This window comes from Parambassis ranga, chromosome 3 (genome assembly GCF_900634625.1).
Source record: "Parambassis ranga chromosome 3, fParRan2.1, whole genome shotgun sequence".
NCBI lineage: Eukaryota > Metazoa > Chordata > Actinopteri > Ambassidae > Parambassis > Parambassis ranga.
The window spans coordinates 12,076,669-12,085,507 of NC_041024.1; the positions used below are offsets into that span (position 1 = coordinate 12,076,669).

General features: G+C 39.8%; 1 protein-coding gene across 7 annotated transcripts in view; it reads right to left on the reverse strand.

Annotated features, from left to right (window-relative positions):
* The window catches only part of tead1b (TEA domain family member 1b), a 39,563-nt gene extending 31,465 nt beyond the window's left edge, over positions 1 to 8,098 (reverse strand). For 4 of the 7 annotated variants that reach the window (XM_028401148.1, XM_028401147.1, XM_028401146.1 and 1 more), the window contains exons 1-2: positions 7,906 to 8,098; positions 7,303 to 7,457 (exon numbers count right to left, since the gene is read on the reverse strand). The gene's annotated coding sequence lies outside the window, so the exon portion shown is untranslated. The remainder of the gene's footprint in view (positions 1 to 7,302; positions 7,458 to 7,905) is intronic. The other 3 variants (XM_028401151.1, XM_028401149.1, XM_028401150.1) reach the window with 1 other exon arrangement.
* Positions 8,099 to 8,839: the final 741 nt, after the last annotated feature.

An 8,839-nucleotide genomic window follows, 5' to 3' on the forward strand; every position in this document is an offset into this window, starting at 1 on the left:
TTTATGGTAAATGTCATCCAACACTGCAGTTTAAAGCAATGCCAATAAGGATGTGCAAGATTGTTTTTTTTGTTGTGTTTTTTTTGTCTTGCAAGCTACACTACAGGTACTACCTGATAAAATAAATACCAGTACAGAATATTCAGTATCTGCAAGCCTCCTTAATACATGTGGTCTAAGGTACGTACTTTACCTTTAAAATGTCTAAGTACATTTTGTAGTTCCATATGACCTTGAAGTACCCAAAAATCGTACTGTTAAACTAAGTGTAGCATTCATTTCATTCCTGCAGTTCTTATAATAAAGGGGAAAATGGGTGCACTGAAAGAAGACAAGGACACAGAGTTATTTTGTTATGTGTGTACAGCAGCTCTCAGTGTATACAATTAAATACCAATTAATAAACCTTCCTTTCCTATGTAGGATGGGATTTGTTGACTTGTTCTCTGAACACTGAAATAATTTGAAGTAAAAGCCATCCCCTCCCTGGCAGATGGGTTTCTTCGCATCCACTAGATACACTGCACCACTACATGCTTTTGCTATGCGAATAACTAGCAGTTGTCAATGAAGACAGTCTCTTAGTGCCTTAGAATCTGCAGACTAATTATGTCTGTCAAAAGGAAGGTATGAATGTCACCCATAGAAACACTTGTGGCTCACAGATAATCACATACTTCTGTCTTTGCAGGGTCTACACCATAGAAATGGTCTTGTTTGTGAGGCGTGGGTCAAAGATGGCCCTCCATGCAATAAGTGAATGTGGTAGCTAAGCAGAGTAGTAGGTGTGACATGGAATTATGGGAAATTACACTTACCATGAGATTACATAAACCACTCAACCAAGCTGGAATCCAGCTCCTTAAATTAAGAGAACCCATTTCACCCATCAGACAGAGCAAGGTAATGAAATAGCAGATGAGAGGCCTCAAATGTAATTTTCCATGTGGAGTTCTTTTGTGGCGTTATCTCAGAGGGTGCAATAATGATTCTGTGAATGACTTTTGTGCACCCCATAATGGCCCACAGTCACTAAGGCCATTGTGTGTAAAACTATAATTACCATGTGATTTCAAAACTCAACATTTTTAGCGTGTTAAGAACTATCCTGGCCTTTGCATGATTTATAACAGCAATGTCAAAAATATTCCCTTTTAAGCAATGTGTAACAAACTGAATATTTAGAATGACAGACATTACTAAAATTCCACTTTCTGTAAAGACAAATTAATTACCTTGAAACAGCCATGTTTGTGGAATGAAGACCAAATTTTTGAGGACCTTCAGAGATACAACACATAAAAAAAACTAACCAAATCTGTGGCATTTAATTTATTTAGAAGGTTTCATCACTAGAAGTAAAGCTGAGGTAAAGTACATAACATTAATTAAACAGATGCAGTAATTAACACAAGTCTAAGACCTCGAATTAAAAGAAAGCGTTTCAAGAGCAGTGAAGTGAAGCAAGTGAAGCAAGTCTGTCCTGTGCTAAATATTTCTTAAGTGTCATGAATAAACCTGCAGATTTAAAGTGCAGTAAATGAATGAATAAGGCTTGCAATGCCAATGAGGGGCCTGAGGAGGTTACAATGCTTACTTATGTTGCTTCTCATATTGCCAGTGGCCGAGTTTATTTCATGCCTCTTTGAACTGGCAAGCTTAAGTGCCGTGAATCTGTCTGATATCATTTCTCTCAAATCTGAGGCCTATATCCCAGTACCCAGCAACCATCAGGCCACTATGGGATCAATCTTTGTTTGAGATTGATTTACAGGTTCTGTCAAGCAGCTGTCTCTACCTGCCTCAGACTGAGAAACAGGTATAACAACAACAACATGATCTGGACAACATCAGATACGTCGGCAGGCAGAAAACAGATGTAGCTACTCTGAACAACAGAGGCAGTGAGAGACAAAATCTCCCAGTAAGGATGCATCCTTGTTCTGCCGGTAATACCAAAATATATGAAAAAAAAAATACAATTCACCAGACATGAAATGTAATGAAAGCTCAAAGGCTATTTGCCTATCAAAAATTTGCAGTGCATTCCAGACAGCATGCACCCATGTCACAGCGGTGAGGAGTGCGAGCGGAACACATAAAGCTCAGGAAATTAAAGCTGTAAATAAAAGGTCCGTCAGATAAAGGATCTCCTGACAGTTATGAGAGCAGAGCAGGCCGAGGGCTGGCTGCTGGCTCATCCAGGACGCGTGCGGACGGGCATGAAAAAACAAATCACAGTGATGAGCATGAAGGCCACCATTTGCATTTGGCACCGCCAAATCACACCGACTTTCATCTCTTTTCTTCTGCTTTTCTGGCCATCATTTAGCTACTGTTTATACACTTATCTTTTTTTTGTCTGTTGCCATCTTTTCCTCTCACAAACTCACAAACATAAAAATAAGCAAAACTTACTAATAACTTTATTTGTGGAATAGATGTGATGTGGACATGTAAAGATATTTATTTATTTTCTAAGGCACAAGTCTGCCTTGCTCCAGGCATGCACCTTTATTTCCATGTGATTGCATCTTCAACAGGAATCAATGAGCTTGAGGCTGAGAGCAAGGGTGTGTGTTTTTTTTTTTTTTTTACTTTTCAGGCTTTCTACTCAACAAATAAAACTAGTGCAATCTTTGTCCCTTAAAGATTACATATGGTCTTAAAGGAATAGTGACAGAATTATAATAGCTAACCTGTGTTGATGATGTAATTGTAAACCAACAGCTCCTTGTTGAAAATGTCCGCTATTTGGGCCCATCAACAGACTAAACAGAGAGGGGGAAGAAGTTGGACAACAAAGCTCCCCGCTGCAGCATCCTGGCTCTGATTCCAAACTAATTTACTGGGCACAGCCTGCATATTAATGTGGGGAGCTCACCCTCCTGCCTATCTGTGCCTCCACTGAATCCGGGGCACCTTCGGGGCAGAGAGAGCCTGGCTGATCTGTGTCAGCCATAACAACAATACAGCGCCCATTGATGAAAGGTCTTGTGGGAATTTATTACAAGCAGTGACTGGGGAGTATACAGTGCCAAAGAGACTATATAACCCACATTTGAATACAATCCACAACTCGCACACAGTTTCCGTAAATGAAGTAACTGTGTGCCTTTTTGCTCCTTTCACTAGTGAGAAGCTTAACACTACTACTATGGTCAGCACTGAGACAGGAAGTTGTTGAAGCAGAGGTTTCCTGCTTCCATTGCGGTTAAGAGCTGAAAATGTTTATAGTGGTTTTAGTGTCTGATTCATCAAATGATTCATGGAGTATATATTTCATTTTGTCTTTGTGTGACCATGAGGCAGTTCATTTATTTGTCTTTTCCCCCCAAATAAGAGCAGAATGAAAGGTCTGAGGCACTACACATCAATAATGAGTGGTTGAGACATTATGCAGTCTAAATGCCTTTTTCCAGGACAAATAAATGCCATATGCTTAACATTATAAGGCTGTAATATTAAAGCGGTATGACTTCAAAGGTTTGGGGAGGCTTCATTATTTGGTGCTTTATTTAAAACCAGAATCAAACATGTTGCTTTTGCCTGAATATCTGCAACTACTACAGCAAACTGGAACTAGATTTAAACACAGCCTTCTATAAGTATGCAGAGCAAGGAAAAAAATCTGTGCTGCACTAAGGTGGTTGACAGGGCCAAAGTGCATTCGGTAGCTGGCAGTCGTTTTATGGCTGCAGTACTGAAGCAGATTTACTTAGATGACGTCAGTGGCTTTGAGCCAGCTTTTCCTTTTTGGTGGCACTCTCCGTTGGCCTCAGTGGGCCCTGCACAAACTGCTGAGCAGCGGCACATACTCTAAAATTCCCTTTCTAGACCAGGGTTTACCTCGGGGCACACACAGTCTGGAAGCCTGCAGGAGTGTCCTCTATTTAAAGCACGCTTTGACTGTGGAGGGCATTGATGTTTTGATGTGATTCAGCCCCTGCCACACGTCACAGCTAATTACACAATTAATTAATCTGTATCTAAATTCAATTACAGATCACATATCTTTTTCTAGCCCAAAAATTTCATAACCAAAAGTAATAACATTGTGCATTATCATTTCAATTAAAAATGTGGCACACATAATGTGCTCACATTCCCATGAGTAATTACACAGGTCCCAATAAAAAAACTGAAAACATGCCTTGTTGCACTTACACTTGTACATTAATTTCCTGTTCATACATGTGTGGTTGGATTACTGTCCAAAAACACTGCAGCAACTGAGAACTAGCAAAGCATTCAGCTGTTGACAAAAACAAACACAACCTGGGAAAAAAAATTAAGACATCACAACTGATCTGAGTGTTAACAAACCAAAAATAAACTGAAACTGTTTCCACTTGAATCCACACTAACCTCCCACAAAAAGACCTTTTCTATATGAAACTGTCACCGATTAAATACATATCACACACTGTCAGCTCAGAGCTTCACACACAACTGGATTCTACCTGTGGCTGTATATGACACGCCCACAGGTTGCACACTGTTATCGTCCTCTTTTCTTCCTCTCCATGAGCTGCAGCTTTCTATTACATTTTTTTTCTGATATTTTTCTATAACTATCTGGATTGAAGGTCAAGTTATTTTTATTTAATTTCATTTTCTATATAACACCAGATCTCAGCAGAAGTCGTTTAAGGTTACCTTTCCTACAGAACAGGTCGACTTTTGTGTCATCAATTCTCTGAGTTTTCACATTCATCAAAAGCCTTTAGGAGAGATGTTAGACCACTAAGACAAACACACTGTCATTGAAAACGGTATCTTATCAGCCGATTCCTTCAGACGCACAGAATGAAACTCTTTCTGTAAAGAATACAATGAATTAGGGTCATCAGAAACACAAAGGGAAGCACAAAACATGTTCGTGCACTAGGCAGCTTAACAACATCTATCTGCCATCATTTTGTAGTGAAGAAATATGGTCTTATATTTCCCTTACAACAAGTCCTGTGACATATGACGTTTAATTTTTTGGTTTAATTTCATTTTTAGTCAACAACACTACTTGGAAAAACATCAAAGTTTGGATTAAAACTAAATGTTATAAGGCAAACATTGGTCTCCTACAACAAGCATCTCCCCTATATTCTTGGCTACTTTGGCAACAAATCCTAATTGCAGGCGGATACACTGAAAATAAAAACACTGGTTTACAAAATCAACCACAATATTGCAATTTCTTCTCAGCAAACTGAATAATAAAAGACTTTAGAATTAGAAAGGGTTCTCTGCATCATTAATGGGTTACATAAAGGCCTTAACTGATATCTGATTGACACTGATATGTATTACTAAAAATATGAAATTATGTGAAAAACAAAGCTGCTGTACTGTAAATCAATAAGCTGTTACATCTTCAATTTAATTCACAAGGTATGGTAAACTTAAGATGTGTACGTCCTGCAGCACTGACAGCAAAAAGGTGTCTTATTCCTTCATAAAACACAAAAAGACGACAAATGTTTGGCCAAAAAAATGCCAGTTCACTGAAGGAAAAAAGAAGAAGAGTCTGACTTTGCTCCAACAAGTAACGCAATCCACTCTGTGCTTCACAAAAGCACATTATTCTGTCCACACTTCAAAACAGATCGACTACGCTCTCTACAGTCCTGCCCTCTGACCTTAACAAGACCGCGTCAAGGAACAAAACCAGAACAATGAGGCAATACACCCACAAGAGCACAACCCTCTCCCATTCAGGTATTGATCTGCGATTGCTTAAATCTTACTTTTCAGAACAAAATATGACCTGCAAAATATTTTTTAAAGTACATGTTTCTGTTTATACAGAGTTCTTCTTCTTGCTCACTGTCATCATAGCGAACGATCTGTGTTCTAGTCTCTTAAACAAACCAAATGTGTGTTGTGTTTTTTATTTTTTTAATTCTTTCTGCAAAGCAGAGGGAGCCGGAAAACTCCTACTTTAGGAGGTAAAGCCTTGTTCGGTCAGACAAAGACAACATCCTACTCTTGCACAAATGTTATGCAGGCTTCTGTCCAACAGGTCCACTGGTTGCATAAGCTGAAAACAAAGCATCTATTTCTACCCTTGTTTTTTTTTTTCTTCCAAGCAAGCAGATTTACTGTGACATGTCTGAGGTCACGCCTGGCTGCACTGTTTCTGGAAAATTATCAACACTTTCACATTAATTCAGTAAAAATGTGATGTTTTCCCCCACGTTGTTTCACCTCCCAAACAGTGGGGAAAATGCATTTTTTACATTATAAAAGCAAACATGCGCACTCGCTTTAGTGAGCAGCTTTCTGAAACACAAAAAGAAGTGGGAGGCTGCAGGTGCTGCAGCCAACAACTTGTACTACTAGTGATGGGTTGGTTCTAGAAGCTATTTTTAAAGATTTGGGATTTTTAATTCCAACTTTTTCTCAGCTGTGTTATTTCTTCTGGTGTATGTGCACAAACACAAAATGAGAAGCAGTTAGTCATTTTCCTCAAGCTGAGCCTTGAAACACAGCTGAAGACAGGAGATGTCAAGATCAGTATGATTACAGACAGATGACTGGCATGCTAAGACGAACGAGTGTAGAGCTCACAGGAGCATGAATGAGAATACTCACAGATTTAAGATAGAATCCTAAAGTAAAGAAACACATCGCCATGCCAGAGGTGTGTCAAATATGACCAAAAAAGCTGCAAATATTTAGAAGTCTGTCACAAATTAGATTTAAAGCTACGTTTACTGCAGCTACTCTCACACCTGCTTTTGCATAATTGACATGCATATTTAACACAACAGGTTATGTGGATGAAATTGTTGTAAGGAGTAAAAGTTTGTGACACACACACACACACACACACATAAACACACACAGCTGGTCTGAAGCTGGGGAGAGTTTAGTTTTAGCTGAGCAGGCATTTCCCAAAGTGGAGGAAGGAAAAGGACAACAATGAAGGAGCCTCCAAATAAAAGCTCCATGAAAAGAGCTGCACATCAATATAAATCTACACACAGCTCTTTTTAAGTATTTATAGTGCTTTTAAAAACGAGGGCGCTAATTTTCCTCATGAACACTGTCATAATTTGTGCCGTTTAAACCCACAAATTGACTTATAAACACACAAAAACTGCAATGTTTACTGTCAAAGTGCTGTAAGTTCTTCGTGGAGTGACACAGAGAAGCTTTTAATCCAGCTTTCGTCATAAAACAATAAAAGGAGTTTGTGCTAACCTTTCCCTCCGATTCAGTCTATACAGTAACAACATGGAGAGCAGGAGGCAAACACGGACTGCTCACAAACATTTTAAAAAATACACGAATACTTACACAAAACTTCGATGTAGGTTCGGGTGGAGAGGGGGGAAGCGCCGTCAAACGCAGTTGAAGCAACAAGTCTCCAGCCCTTGTTGCCTTTTTTCTCCCCCACCTTCGAGCAGGTCCGAAAATGCTCCAGTGAAATCTCCAACTCCCGGCTGAGCCAACTATGGAGAGGGAAAGAGCAGCAGCGTTTTCACCCGTCATCTTGTCCAAAAAGCTGTTATTCAGCTCAGAGTGTTTTTACTTCGCCCCGAATCCCCCTGCGAGTTTCTGACCATCTGACACGGGGCAAACGGCGGCTGAGCCTCTTTTATAGGGGCGTATGATCAGGCTTCTTTTCAAAAAATGTGAAAAATGTCAAAGATTTTTCGCTGCCTGTGTCAAAGCCATAGGCTACAACAGTGAGTGTTCAAAGTGAGCACCCTGTTGCAACAGCGGCCATCTATCTCCGCGAAGGAAACAAACGACCTACTTCACCATGTTGGATAAACACTAAACAGCTAAAAATAAACCAACATTTTAATGACAAATGTGCGCCAAAAAAAAACACTAAGCCCCGTAAACAGAAGTCTACAACCAGTTTGAATACCTGCAACTACCAGTGAAACTTACCTCGTTATTGATATCTCATTTAAAAATGCCCCTTTCTTTTGGTAGTGTGATGTTACTGGGTATTTTGAATACTATGTCAAGTTATTCTGGTGTTTATGGGCCAGCCAGGAAGGTGTAGGTGAATCGCTTCGCGCACTGACAGAGATGCGAAGAATGCTCGGAATGAGAAGAGGAATGAAATGAACGCAGGGAGCGAGTTTGCGCCGGGGCGGAGCGAGAGGTGGCGTCATCCCGAGCCCAGCAGCCAGCAGCCATCAGCCAGCCTGGGCAGCAGGCAGCAGCGGGGGGACAGGGAGGAGGAGGAGGGCGCAGAACATCCCGGGAGGTGACGCCTTCAGGGACGCGGCGAGACTCAGATTTTACAGCTCCACGATTCACAAATGTGTTTTTTTTTTTTCAGCTCCATGCGTAAATGCGCGCAGCTTTCAGAGACGTTCGCTCTGGAGGCTGTAGACTCAGAGAAAATAAACTTTCCCGACTGTTTTGCTTATTATATTCTGGCTTGTCACTGAGTTGGCGACATAATAGGTGTGAAATTACTGTACAAAACTCTCAGAAGAAATTTGAGTGTAAAAGAGTGTGTGCAGCCTTAAAGATCTGCTACAGCTGGATCTAACATTTCACCAAATATGATTCCACTTTCAAATCTCAATGTAGGCTGATTAAGACACATAAAATTTAACATACAGTGCTTTTTATGTTCTTAAGAAAATCCATATAACCTAGAATAGTGGTTGTTTTGTAATAATAACACAAAATTGTGAAACATTGTTGACGATTTCATAAAAATATTGATAATTTAGATTTATTGTCTTCTTTGAATACTACTATACATTTGAATCACAAGTTAATAAGAGTGCATTTAAGCAGCACTACTGCACTATAAGAAAAGAATGCACTTCAATAGAAATAGGACATGTTTACATGAGATTTA